This window comes from Gorilla gorilla, chromosome Y (assembly GCF_029281585.2).
Source record: "Gorilla gorilla gorilla isolate KB3781 chromosome Y, NHGRI_mGorGor1-v2.1_pri, whole genome shotgun sequence".
NCBI lineage: Eukaryota > Metazoa > Chordata > Mammalia > Primates > Hominidae > Gorilla > Gorilla gorilla.
Genome location: NC_073248.2, coordinates 52241979 through 52255715, shown reverse-complemented (window position 1 = coordinate 52255715; position 13737 = coordinate 52241979). Strand labels below are relative to the sequence as shown.

The following is a 13737-nucleotide window of genomic DNA, read 5'->3' as shown; positions in this document are numbered from 1 at the left end:
GAACTGGGCAAGGGAAAACCAAAAGATCTGTGATCAGAAAAGATTCCTCAGGCTCTGTTTCTGAGCAGTTACCTTGCAGAGATGATGGTATAGTACTGACTTAAAAAAATTTTTTTTTTTATGTAACCCCTTGATCCTGATATTTCTATTGGAAAGAACTATCCTAAATAATGTTACAGTCAATAAGAACCTTATTGCCTCTTATTGTTACTCAATAAGAGTCTTATTGCCTTTTATTGATGAAAGGATTTGAGTGCATATAGAGTTCATATCTGTAATACAGCAATCAGGTTCTATAAGGAAATGGTTTAAATCCAATAGACTTTATTCTTTTGAGATTTTTTGACAAGCTCTTTTTTCCTGTATCAAGTTATTAAATATATTTTCTATATTTAAATATAAATGGTTTAGGGACTTAATAACTTAGTTACATAAGGTACTTTCTGGTCATCTCCAAAGCCTTTCTTTGACTGCCTTAGATACTTATCACATAATTTGAAATTCTCAAGTGACAGTGCTCCTCAATTTTTATCTATGTATGTATGTATGTATCTATCTATCTATCTGTCTATCTTACGGTCTCACTATGTCACCGAGGTTGGCCTGCACTGCAGCCTTGCACTCCTGAGCTCAGGCAATTCTCCTGTCCTCAGCCTCTGACGTAGCTGGAGACCACAGGCACACAACCACCATGCCTAGCTAATTTTTAGGCTTTTTGCAAAGACAGGGTCTCACTTTGTTGCCCAGGCTGGCCTAGAACTCCTGTGCTCAAGCGATCCTCCTGCCTCAGCCTCCCAAAGTTCTGGGATTACAAACGGGAGCCACTGCGCCCGGCCGTTAGGGAGTTCTGTTATCCCCATCTGTAAAATGGGGAAAATGGAGTCAAAGAGAGTTCAAAGGAAGCCCCAAGGTGGCACAGCTGGGGAATCGAGTTTTGATTTGAACCCAGAGAGCCATTTTCAAGAGCTCAGCCCTGACCTGCTGCGGGGGTCACCGCTCCTAGGTGCCACTTTGTATTCTGGGAGACTTGGATTCCAACTCTGCCGGGGGATCTCAAAATGGAGGATGGCGTGCTTGCCCCAGAGTCAATGCCCAATCAGTGATTGTTATTATTCTGTTTTCCTAAGGCCAAGGTCAACCACTTAAGACAGAAAAGAATGGTATGAGTCAGCATGGCTTTTGGCATTGGATCTGGGCTAGAATCCCACTTTCTTCTAGTTGTAGATCTTCAAGTAAGAGAATTAAGTCAGAAAGTTAACATCAGGCCCCATTTTCCTCATCTGCAAATGGATTTAAGCATGAAGGTTATCAGGAGAACTAAGTAACACCATAATATAAATCAGCTTTGGAGCTGAGAGTGGTACATAGTGGGGGTGCAGTAAATCATTTTGTTTTTCCCCTTTTATTATTATTATTATTTTGAGGCAGAGTCTCTGTTGCCCAGGCTGGAGTGCAGTGGCTCCATCTCTGCTTACTGCAACTTCTGCCTCCGGGGTTCAAGCGATTCTCCTGCCTCAGTCTCCCAAGTAGCTGGGATTACAGACACGTACCAACATGCCCGGCTAATTTTTGTACTTTTAGTAGAGACAGGGTTTCACCATGTTGGCCAGGCTAGTCTGGAATTCCTGACCTCATGTGATCCTCCTGCCTCTGCCTCCCAAATTGCTGGCTTCCCACCGAGCCTGGCCTGTTTTTCCCCTTCTTATCCCTCCTCTTCTCCTCCCTGTTCTTCTTATTTTATTTATTTTATTTTTTGAGACTGTCAGCCAGGCTGGAGTGCAGTGGCACGAACACTGCTCACTGCAGCCTCGACCCCTTGGGCTCAAATTATCTTCCCATCTCAGCCTCCTGAGTAGCTGGGATTAAAGGCGTGTGCCACCAAGCCCGCCAAATTTTTATTTTATTTTATTTCATTTCATTTTATTTTATTTTATTTTATTTTATTTTATTTTATTTTATTTAAGACAGTTTCACTCTTTTTGCCCAGGCTGGAGGGCAATGGCATGATCTTGGCTCACTGTAACCTCCGCCTCCTGGGTTCAAGTGATCTCCTGCCTCAGACTCTTGAGTAGCTGGGATTACAGGTGCCTGCCACCACTCCTGGCTAATTTTGTAATAATTTTTGTATTTTGTAGAGACAGGGTTTCGCCATGTTGTCCAGGCTGGTCTCGAACTCTTGGACTCAAGCAATCTGCCGGCCTTGGCCTCCCAAGGTGCTTGGATTACAAGCATGAGCCAGCCACTGTGCTCAGCCGTCTTCTTACTATTATTATTATTACTGTTATGGTTGTAGAAGTAACCTGAAATAGAGATACATTTAAATATCTGAGTGATTTCAGCAAAGGAGAGAGATCCTGTGTTACTATTTTAGGAGTGCTCTTGATTGTGTGAACCCGTTGAATACACCACTTACTAACCGAGCCCGGCCATTTTGCTCAGATTTTTCAGAGCTCTCAGGACCATTCAGAATGAAATTCAAAATCTTTACCATGGCCAGAAAGATCCATGCAATCGAGATGCACCATCCCTATCCTAATTTCCTGGCTTGTCTCCACGCCAACCACAATGCCATGCTGGCCTCCTTGCTGTTCTTTGAAACACTGGGTGCACTTTGCTTCAAGGACTTTGCTTGCCTGTCCCTGAACCTGGAATGCTCTTCCCCTAGAACTCCCTGTGGCTGCCACTGTCACCCCCTTCAGATCTTTATTTAGATGTGTCTATGATGAAGCCTTTCAGGGCCAATCTATTTAACATTTCCCTCACCACCCCTCCACTCTGTAGCCCCTTTGCCCCTTGTATTTCTCTCCATAGTACTTATTATAATATCTAACACACTATAATATCAAATGTTAACTCCATGAGGATAGGCATTTTGATCTATTTGGTTCCCCGCGGCATCTCCAGCACATAGAACAATGCCTGGTGTACATAGTGGGTGCTTATTAGGTACATGTCACATGAAAGAGGAAAAAAACGAGTGTATTAAAGAATCCAGGAGCCGGGTGAGGTGTGTCATGCCAGCAATCCTAGCACTTTGGGAGGCTGAGGCAGGTGCATCACCTGAGTTCGAGCCCAGCCTGGCCAACATAGTGAAACCCCATCTCTACTAAAAATACAAAAATTCAGCTGGGTGTGGTGGCAGGTGCCTGTAACCCTAGCTACTAGGGAGGCTGAGGCAGGAGAATCGCTTGAACCGGGGAGGCAGACGTCGCAGTGAGCCAAGATTGCGCCATTGCACTCCAGCCTGGGCAACAAGAGTGAAACACTGTCTCAAAAAAAAAAAAAAAAAAGAATCCAGGGAGGCCAGGAGCAGTGGCTCACACCTGTAATCAATCTCAGCACTTTGGGAGGCGGGCAGATCACTTGAGGTCAGGAGTTGGAGACCAAAATGGTGAAACCCCATCTCTACTAAAAATTCAAATATCAGCCAGGTGTGCTGGTGCACGCCTGTAATCCCAGCTACTCAGGAGGCTCAGGCAGGAGAATCACTTGAACCCCAGAGGTTGCAGTGAGCTGAGATCACGCCACTGCACTCCAGCCTGGGCGACAGAGTGAGACATTGTCTCAAACTAACAAACAAACAAACAAACAAAAACCCAAGGAGCACAGAACAGCTACATATTGGAACAGCTAAATATTGGAGCACCTACTGTGTGTTGACCGTTCCACAGCATGGAGGAAACTGGTCTTCCCTTGGAAGAACCTCCCCACTATTCAGGTGGTAAGAGAAATAACATACCCAGGGCTAGGCATAATGCAGACAGTGTTATAAAGGAGGCATTGAACAAAGGAGAGAGTAACTGAAGGAGGTGGCATTTTGAGTGACCTTGGGGCCGATTAGGGTGGTTACAGTTTGATGCTTATATATATGGCATATACGTTGGGGGATTGGGTGGCGGGGAGGGGTGCAGGCATTCAGAATAGAGCAAAGAGAGGAGTAAGTATAGAATGGTGTATCAAATGTTTATCCAAAAGCAGGATGTGGAACTAGTAAACATTTTATTCACAGCGTGTATTTTTTTTTGAGAGGGAGTCTCGCTCTGTTGCCCAGTGGCATGATCTCGGCTCACTGCAACCTCTGCCTGCTGGGTTCAAGTGATTCTCCTGCCTCAGCCTCCCAAATAGCTGGGATTACAGGTGCACGCCACTACGCGCCACTAATTTTTGTATTTTTAGTAGAGACGGGGTTTCGCCATGTTGGCCAGGCTGGTCTCAAATGCCTGACCTCAGGTGATCAGACCACCTCTGCCTCCCAAAGTACTGAGATTACAGGCATGAGCCACTGCACCTGGCCTGTTGTCTATATTCTATTTTTTTTTTTTTTCTGAGATGGAATCTTGCTCCGTCACCCAGGCTAGAGTGCAGTGGCACGATCTTGGCTCACTGCAACCTCTGCCTCCAGGGTTCAAGCGATTCTCCTGCCTCAGTCTCCTCAGTAGCTGGGATTACAGGCGCCTGCCACAGCGCCCAGCTGATTTTTTTGTATTTTTAGAGGAGACGGGGTTTCACCATGTTTGCCAGGCTGGTCTTGAACTCCTGACCTCGTGATCCACCTGCCTCGGCTTCCCAAAGTGCTGGGATTACAGGTGTGAGCCACCGCGCCCAACCTGTTGTCTATATTCTAAAATTTGGATAATTTGGATATGGTATAGTTTATGTGGCAATTTTCTTTTGGAGAACATGTAGGTTGTTTCTAGCTTTTCGCTATTGGAAACAGTGCTGCATCCTTGTGTATGCTTTCTGCATGAGTGATATTTCTCTAGGATACATACTGTAATTATATGCTTGTCTTTTTTTGTGTGTTTTAATTTATTTAATGTCTGTGCTTCCTGTTAAAATACAAGCTCCATGAGGGGAGGAATCCAATTTGTTTTGCGCCGCACTCTTTAATTACTGTCTAGCCAAGTGCTTGGGAGAAAGGAGAGGTCAATAAATATATACTGAGTGAATCAGGCTGAAAGATTGGCTGGGACCATGGTGTGGTTTTGTATCCTAAGAGAGGGAGCCTGACTTATTTTGGAAAAGTAAAATATTTTTTTGGAGAATTTCACACAAAGCAGTAGCAGGATGGTTATTGGTGGAATTTAGGAAAACGTATTCTGGACTAGAAAGAAGGCAGGTACAGGAGGTGCAATTATGAGATTATTACACAGGCCAGAAGGAAACAAAGAAACATGGGTGGTGAGAATAGAAAGGAAAGGGTACATACATTTCAGAGAGATTAGAAGGATAGGATTTGTGAGATTTACTAAGTAGCTATAAGGGGTGAAGTAAAGAAAGCATAGAAGGAAAGTTGATTTCTAGCGTAGAACATTTTAATTTTACAAACATTTATTCTCTCTCCCAGCTCCATGGAAAAAGTACTCACTAATTCCTGTTGGTATATTAATTTGTATTACATTTTCTTCCCCACTTTCTCTTTTTTTTTTGAGACAAGGTCTGTGGCCCAGGCTGGAGTGCGGTGATGCCATCTGGGCTCACTGCAGTCTTGACCTCCTCGGGACCAAGAGATCCTTCCACCTCAGCCTCCTGAGTAGCTGGGACCATGGGTGCCAGCCATCATGCCCAGCTAATTTTTTTTTTTTTTTTTGAGACGGAGTCTCACTCTGTCCCCCAGGCTGGAGTGCAGTGGCGCAATCTCGACTCACTGCAGCCTCCGCTCCCTGATTCATGCCATTCTCCTGCCTCAACCTCCCAAGTAGCTAGGACTACAGGCACCTGCCACCACGCCCGGCTAATTTTTTTTTGTATTTTTAGTAGAGACAAGGTTTCACTGTGTTAGCCAGGATGGTCTGGAACTCCTGACCTCGTGATCCGCCCGCCTCGGCCTCCAAAGTGCTGGGATTACAGGCGTGAACCACCGTGCCCAGCCCTATGCCTAGCTAATTTTTATATTTTTCTTAGAGACAGGGTTTCGCCGTATTGCCCAGGCTGGTCTTGAACTCTTGGGTTTAGGTGAGCGCCTTGGCCCCCGAAAGTGCTGGGATTATAAGCATGAGCCACTGTGCCTGGTTTCCCTTTCAAAAGAGATTTTGGGTGTTTCGTGTCACTGTATCCACGCCGCGTGCGGTCTCTTGTGCGTGGCTTCTTTTCCTGAGCACGCACAGCTGTCTTCTAACCCGCGAGCAATGGCTTTAAGGTTTTTGTTTGTAATTCGGGGTGACCCAGGGGTTCGGGCTGCGGGCCCCTCCTCTCGCCCAGGCACACCTTGCAGAGGAGGGGGCGGCGGGGACAGGACCCGGGTCTGTGCCTGCGCACACCCTCGCGGGCCAACCCCACCCCCCCGCTGGGTACCTGTCACGGCTACTGCCGCGGCGCGCGCCCGCCAGGTTAAGCTGGATGGCGGGAGGAGGGGTGCGGGGCACGGGGTGCGGGGAGGGTGGCACGGCGCACGCGTGCGCAGGAGTCGCCGAGCAAGAACTGGTAGTGCGCGCGCTCGCCGCTCGCTCGCGTCCCGGAGGCGGAGTCTGCGGCGGCAGGCGGAGCGGGGGCGCGCCTATGCTAGTCACGTGGGCGCTGGGGCGGGGCCGGGCGGCCGTTCAAGGTAGGGGGCGGGGCCGGCGCGGCCGTTCAAGGCAGGGGGCGGGGCGTCTCCGAGCGGCGGGGCTAAGGGAGGGCGCAACAGCTGCTACCTCAACACTTTCTGACCCAACGGTCACCCAGCGCTGGACTCGCTGCGCCCCGGCGGCTCTAGGGACCCCTGGCGCCTACACTTAGCTCCGCGCCCGAGGTGAGCCCAGGCCCTAAATCCTCCGGGCGGGGATAGGGGTGACGGACGCTCCTTTTTTGTTGGGGCGGGGGTCTTGGAGGCGCGAAGGCACTAGGCGCCTCGGCGGATGGCTGCACCCCTCGCCCGCGGCTCCCCGTGTCTTTTGGGGGGACACGGGTGCGGGCGCGGAATCCGGGAGGTGTCCGCACAAAAGGCCAAGAAAAACTCCGCGACGCCTCCCTCCCTCCCTCCGCCCTCCCCGCCCCCTCCTCTCCGCGCCCGCTCCTCCTCATTCAAACCCGGCCGGCCTGAGTGGTGTCAGCTCAGTCCTGGCCGCCGCCGCATGAGGAAATGGCCGAGGAGCCGGAGCCGCAGGTAAAGGGGGCGCGCCCCCCGCCCGCGCCAGCCGGGGCGCCCGCCCGGTCCTGCGGAGGCTCCCGCGCCGCCCCCGAGGCGCCCGGCTCTCGTTGTCTTGTCCCCTCCCCAGGCTGACCTCAGTTCCCCGTGTCAGCTTTCTAGCCGCTCCTCTAGGGCGCCACCTCCCCAGCCGGCTCCTGCGCTTCCGCCCACGGGAAGGTGCGGGCGATCCCGGGCTGCATCCGCTCTTGGCCGTCACACTCACACTGCACGATTTAGAAGGGCTTGGGGTGCGGGGTTCCCTGAATCTCCGCCGGGAGCGGGGGTCCGGGGGTCTGCGGGGGTGGGCGGTGGGGGTCTGTTCCGAAAAGTTGGGTCGCCCCGCGGGGCGGGTCTCCCAATTTGCCCAGTCGGCCCTTGGGGCGCGGGCGGAGGGGGGACGTCGGCGTAGGGTCCCCAGCGATACCCCGGGAAGGGCCGGGGCAAGTTGGAAATGGTCAAAACAATGCGTCTGGACGGGCAGCATAGCTTCTTATTGTAGTTTTAATCTGCATTTCTCTAATACCTAGTGATGATGACCAGTTTTTCATTTGCTTATTTGCCAGTTGCAAATCTCTATTAGTGAAGTATCTGTTCACATATTTTGCCCATTTTTTAAAAGTTGGGTTGTTTTCTTATAATTGAAGTTTATTTTTTCTTATACTCAAAATTTTAATTCACACATAATAAATTGTACATATTTATGAGGTACAATGTGATGTTTCAGTACATTTTGCATTGCGTAATGATCAAATCATGGTAATTAGCATATCCATTGCCTTAAACATTTACCATGTCTTTGATGTAAGAATATTCAAAATCCTCTCTTCTAGCGAGAATATGAGTGTATTTTAAATGTACATCTATTTGTTTTCTCACAATCCTATAAAATGATAGCTTGAGTCAATGAGTTATCCCCCCAAGTCCTATCAACCTTGTCTATTTTAGTGAAATTTAATATTGTCTAGAAAACACTAAGCAAACATTGTTATTCAGAGAGCATAACTGAGCCCTCTGGTTATTCTCTGTAACCCAAAAAGGAAGCTGAACACTTGATGTAAACTTCTTCATCAGAGTAAATAATAAGAATCCTCTCCATTACATACAAAAGAAAAAATAACTGGAGAGATAGTCTCTGCTCTGAGGTTATTATCCTGTGGTCTTTGGTTTTGGTACATTCTCCCCCACCCCATGCCCTTCTCCCTCATCTTTAATGAGTATCTGTATGTACGGCAGAACAGTATTTTTTTTATTATACTTTAAGTTTTAGGGTACATGTGCACAATGTGCAGGTTAGTTACATATGTATACATGTGACATGCTGGTGCGCTGCACCCACTAACTCCTCATCTAGCATTAGGTATATCTCCCAATGCTATCCCTCCCCCCTCCCCCCACCCCACAACAGTCCCCAGAGTGTGATGTTCCCCTTCCTGGGTCCATGTGTTCTCATTGTTCAGTTCCCACCTATGAGTGAGAATATGCAGTGTTTGGTTTTTTGTTCTTGCGATAGTTTACTGAGAATGATTTCCAATTTCATCCATGTCCCTACAAAGGACATGAACTCATCATTTTTTATGGCTGCATAGTATTCCATGGTGTATATGTGCCACATTTTCTTAATCCAGTCTATCATTGTTGGACATTTGGGTTGGTTCCAAGTCTTTGCTATTGTGAATAGTGCCGCAGTAAACATACGTGTGCATGTGTCTGTATAGCAGCATGATTTATAGTCCTTTGGGTATATACCCAGTAATGGGATGGCTGGGTCAAATGGTATTTCTAGTTCTAGATCTCTGAGGAATCGCCACACTGACATCCACCGTGGTTGAACTAGTTTACAGTCCCACCAACAGTGTAAAAGTGTTCCTATTTCTCCACATCCTCTCCAGCACCTGTTGTTTCCTGACTTTTTAATGATTGCCATTCTCAAAGAACAGTATGTTTTTAAGTGTCTGCAGTCTTGGGTCAAGCTCGTTCTATTCCCCACTCTACAAGAATCACAAGAGCGCTAGGATTCTGTTTGGGGTTGCTGTGGACACAGAGTTCTTATTACAGAACTGACTTATTCTCAATAGGAGGTAAAGACCTAGAGGTGAGGTCTCTGAGCAAGGGAGTCCCATCCCATCCTCTGCCCTCTCTCTTGGCTGTTGTCCTCTCATCTTCATCAGGAGAATTAAAATCATGTAAAGTTTTGGCGGGGGGACTAGATGGTGGTCTCTGCGGCCCATAGATAGGAAAGTTTGCTTATACCCAGCTGGGGGGACCACTAATTGACATTCCTTTCCCCTCCCAGGGACCTTACAGAGTCCCCTTACCCTCATGGTACTGGGGGACAACCCGTGGGTGTAAGGCCAAATAGCAATAACCTTGTTACTTGCCAGGAATTGGGTCAAGATTTGATTTAACAAGCTTGGTTTTGGGAACTAAAAAATGAAAAAAGGAAAAGCCATAATCTTGAAAGGCAACAAGAGAGAAAACTGCTAACAGGATCTTGATTAAATTTCTCCCTCTTAGAGAATGTTGGACCGACGACACAAGACCTCAGACTTGTGTTATTCTAGCAGCTGAACACACCCCAGGCTCTTCTGACCGGCAGTGGCTCTGGAAGCAGTCTGGTCTATAGGTAAGCATGTCCAGGGCTTACAGGGAGAAACTCCCAGAAATCCAGCTCTGCCTTGGGTTGCCCTGGTTCACGTCCAAAGATGTGCTTGGGCCACATCTCTGGAGCACAAGGCGGTAGACTGAGAGCTTTGATATTTCTACTCCTATGGCAGATGAGCTGGTATAACTCCAAAGGTATGGAATTTGCTGTTGTCTGTGACCCAGCAAATAAAAATAGAAAAATAATTCGATAGAAAAATAATAGAAATAGAAAAAATTTAAAAAACAAACCAAGCCTCATTCTATGACATTTTAGGCAGTGTGATAATATGCATATACTGGTCACTTTAATCTTTCCTACAGGGGCAGCTGGTTGCCCTAATGTTGGATGCTCTGTTCAAGGATGGTGAGCTAGTGTTCAGCTCAGGAAGCCACTCCACAGAGATGGCCACCAAAAGGGCTTCAGTGGTCCCATCTCAATTAACACCTGAAACACTGTTAATAATTACAGTAAAGGTCACAAATGGGTTTTTATTAGTGAAATTGATGGCTTACAAAGCAGCATGATGGATGTTACAATTATATGACATTTTAAGATCTGTTAATCAACTAACGTGTTTTGGAGACAGCCCACCCTTGCATAAACAGGATAAAGGTGTATGAGGGTGGCCTGTAGTGTATATTTAGAGACGACACCCAAGGCTTGATCCTCATATGGTCCTATCTCCAGGAAGGTTTAGGAAGATTTTGGCCTCTGAAACATTAGGAATCTGTTGAGAATGAAGCTTTCATGCTTGGAGCACCTAAAGTGCGGAAAGCTTACAGAAGCTTGTGTACTGTGTCTGCTTGCTACTGAATGTTTTGTTAAATGAATATCTGTATGTGTGGCAGATTTGGTCGGAGACCTACTTTTCATTATAACCTGGTAGCATGATTATAAAGGTGTAGCTAACCTTCAGCTAACTCAAACTTCTGTGGTTGCTCCTATCTACCAAAAAGCATTTAAGAATTCTGCAGGACCACTTCAGTTTAGGACAGTTTGCAATTCTCACCTTCCTTAGAGGGCAATTTAGCTATTACTTATTCATGTCCCATGAGGGAAGTCATTCTGTGCCCCAAAGCAGCTTATCAAAGTATTATTTCAGACTTCATGCAGTACTCTCCCTGAAAGGAGTTCAGGTAACATCTATGGATGTCTCGTGCCCTTTGTGGAGATTAGTTTCCCAAGGAACTTGCTTAGCAATCCTGGCTTGTCACCTGAATCTGGAGTAATTTGAGTGTCTTCCAGTTCTCTTCCTCAGTAGAGGATGTCTGAAAAATCCAGTAATCATTTAATAAGTCTGCTTATGTCAGAAACTCAAATTCTTACCTTTTTGGTGTTTTCAACATTTTCCCCTGTTATGATTTATTAGTGTATTCTGCATAGACAATCCAATTATTCATCCTGCTGAAAAGTAGCGGATGCCTATAGATGCCTTTCTTTTTGTAAAAGGTATTGTTTTTCCTGAGACCTGGATGAATTTCCAGGAGCCATTCAAGGACATGAGAACACTCACTTAGAACTTGAAAGGTTCCCCTCATGGCCCTCAGACCAGGCTAATGAGATGCGATAATTTGAACTCTGGAACTCCTTTCCTCACAGGCTGAAAGACTAGCACAATATTAGTATCTATCTGGGCTTAAAGGTTGGAGCTATTGATCAGAGTCCAAAATTAGTTTGTGTAGGGGAACTTTTCTTAAAGACATAAAAAGATACCATTTAATATATTGTTTCCAAAATGTGTTTCTCACACATTTCCACTGTGAGAAAGAGGTTCTGTGGTCAAATAGGTTAAGAAACCTCAGCACACTCTTAGAGAATCCCAGTTGTTATCAAGAGCAAAAAAATGTATGTGATCAGTTTCTTAAACTTATTTAAATGTTTGAAAAGTTAGAAAATTGTGGCAAAGAGCATTAATTCTTGAGTCTTGGGAGTGTATTACCTTGATGAGAATGTTTGTGTATTTGAAACTAAAAATGTGTATCAGTTTATATTGCCACATACTGATTTTTATGGCATAATATATGGTGTAGAGAGCAGGTTGTCTAAAAACCAATATTGGCAAATTGCTGAATATTCAGCATGGTTTTATGAAGTTGACAGATGTGGAGTGTATTTTGCATGTGTCTTAACTTACAGATGAGGAAATGAAGTAGCAGAGAGATTAAATTAGCCAAGCCAGGGGTTTCGGTGCTAGGAAGTCTTGATATTGTAAAACATAGCCATATAACTTTAAGAAAATGAATCCAGACAAAAAGAAAACAAAATCATTGTAAACACATAATCCACTTTAAGTTCACAAAATGTTTTAAACATAATTAAGGCTATGCTTGACTTATCTACTTGTTTATTTCCTACCAAGGATGACCGGGAACTAGCCATTGATATAGAAACATTCATTATTCTTACATTTTCTTTCTTTTTTCTGTGTCCTCTCTCTCTCACACACACAAACACACACACACACAGTCTCAGAAGTACTAGTGCTGTATCCTGAAATTGTTTCTTTAGTTCTTGTCAAAATTCCTCCGATTTTATTTTTTGTGTCCTGAAATACTGTTGACATTAACATCCTCATTGCCTTCCAAAATATCTGACTTTATTTTTTGTATGTGCTTTTTACTCTTTGGTAGAGTTATGGATTCACTACCAGATTCTACTGTATGCTCTGACAACTATGACCGCAATGGGTGAGTTGACTGATCTAAGTGGTGAAAAACACTGGGAGCATCAATGGCAACAACAGCTTTCTATCAGAGACTTTAAGCATCTTTGGTAACATTGTTTTTGAACCAGAGTGGAAAAAATAAGATCAGGTCAGAAGAGGGATGCTTGGTACTCAAAGATTGTTTGTGACTCCAAGTAATTAGCAAACAAAACCTTAGGAAACTATCAGAATGCCTGTGTATGAGACTCTCTCAAGAGTGATGCAAGAGAGTAGAGAATCCTACTTGGAGAAAGAAGGTGGTAGCATTGGACAGGCAGCAGAGGAGCCCTCAGCATAAAGAAAGGAGCTAAGAGACCCTGTATCTGTCCCTCACCCTTCAGAGCTGGTGCCCCAAACTCAAAGCCATCATCACATTGGATGGAGCCCCTGCCTCAGGTTTAGTCACTTGATCCTATTTGAGGAGAAGCAAAGATATCTGTGACTCATGAAGAGCATGAAGGTGGTGGAGGGACTTGATAATTAGGAAATCAAAATGGGCAAGAATAATGTGTGACTACAAATGGGACATGAATTTGAAGGAAATTTAAGTTAAATTTGCTGCCACACATGATGATCAGGTTCAGTAATAAAGAATTGTATTTAAATCTTGATTCATTAAACTTTTTTGAGAGTCCTAAACAATTTTTATTACCAACACATAGAGACTTGTTTCTAGAGAAAAATCAAGTACCAGGTGCCCAATAACAGATTTACATGAGAATTTTTAGGGACAACACATTGTAATTTGTAGCGCAATCATAGCCAATTTGAACCAAAAAAAAAAAAGTCGTGTATGCATTTATGTTGTTTCTTACTATTTACCTTTCAATCCTTTGCACTGACTCCAATGAATTGACATCAGAAATCTGTGCTGGAGTCAACAATGAAAGGTGATGTCATAATATATATTGGAGATGGGAGGAATTCAGGTTTGTGAAATTCAGTCTCAGAATTATTCATGGGAAAATAGTTTTCTGGACACTGATTCTAAAATTCTTTCTAAAAAGTTGGGTCTTAAGTAAGCTAAGTCATATTTATCATATCTTTTAGATTCAAGGAATTTTGTTGTTCAAATAAATTGGTCATATCACCGCTCCATGTGGCAAATCTCTAATATATTTTTGCATTTGATGTTTGAAGTAAAATGCAGCAACCTTACATAGAGCTTTATAATAAGCTTCATGTGTTCAAATATAATTGGTACTTTTATAACCGATGCTGTTTGTTATACTCAGAAAGTTATTTCTTATCATAAGATTACCAATATAGTCACCAAAATAT

General features: G+C 45.0%; 1 long non-coding RNA gene across 2 annotated transcripts; it reads left to right on the top strand.

Moving 5' to 3' along the window:
- Positions 1-2: 2 nt before the first annotated feature.
- On the top strand, positions 3-12432 carry LOC129530392 (uncharacterized). 2 transcript variants are annotated; one of them, XR_008675795.1, is made up of 3 exons: positions 3-87; positions 9623-9731; positions 12383-12432. It is a non-coding gene; the product is annotated as an uncharacterized lncRNA (long non-coding RNA). The 2 variants fall into 2 exon arrangements; XR_008675794.1 differs by lacking the exon at positions 3-87 and adding an exon at positions 6669-6730.
- The last annotated feature ends 1305 nt before the right edge of the window (positions 12433-13737 follow it).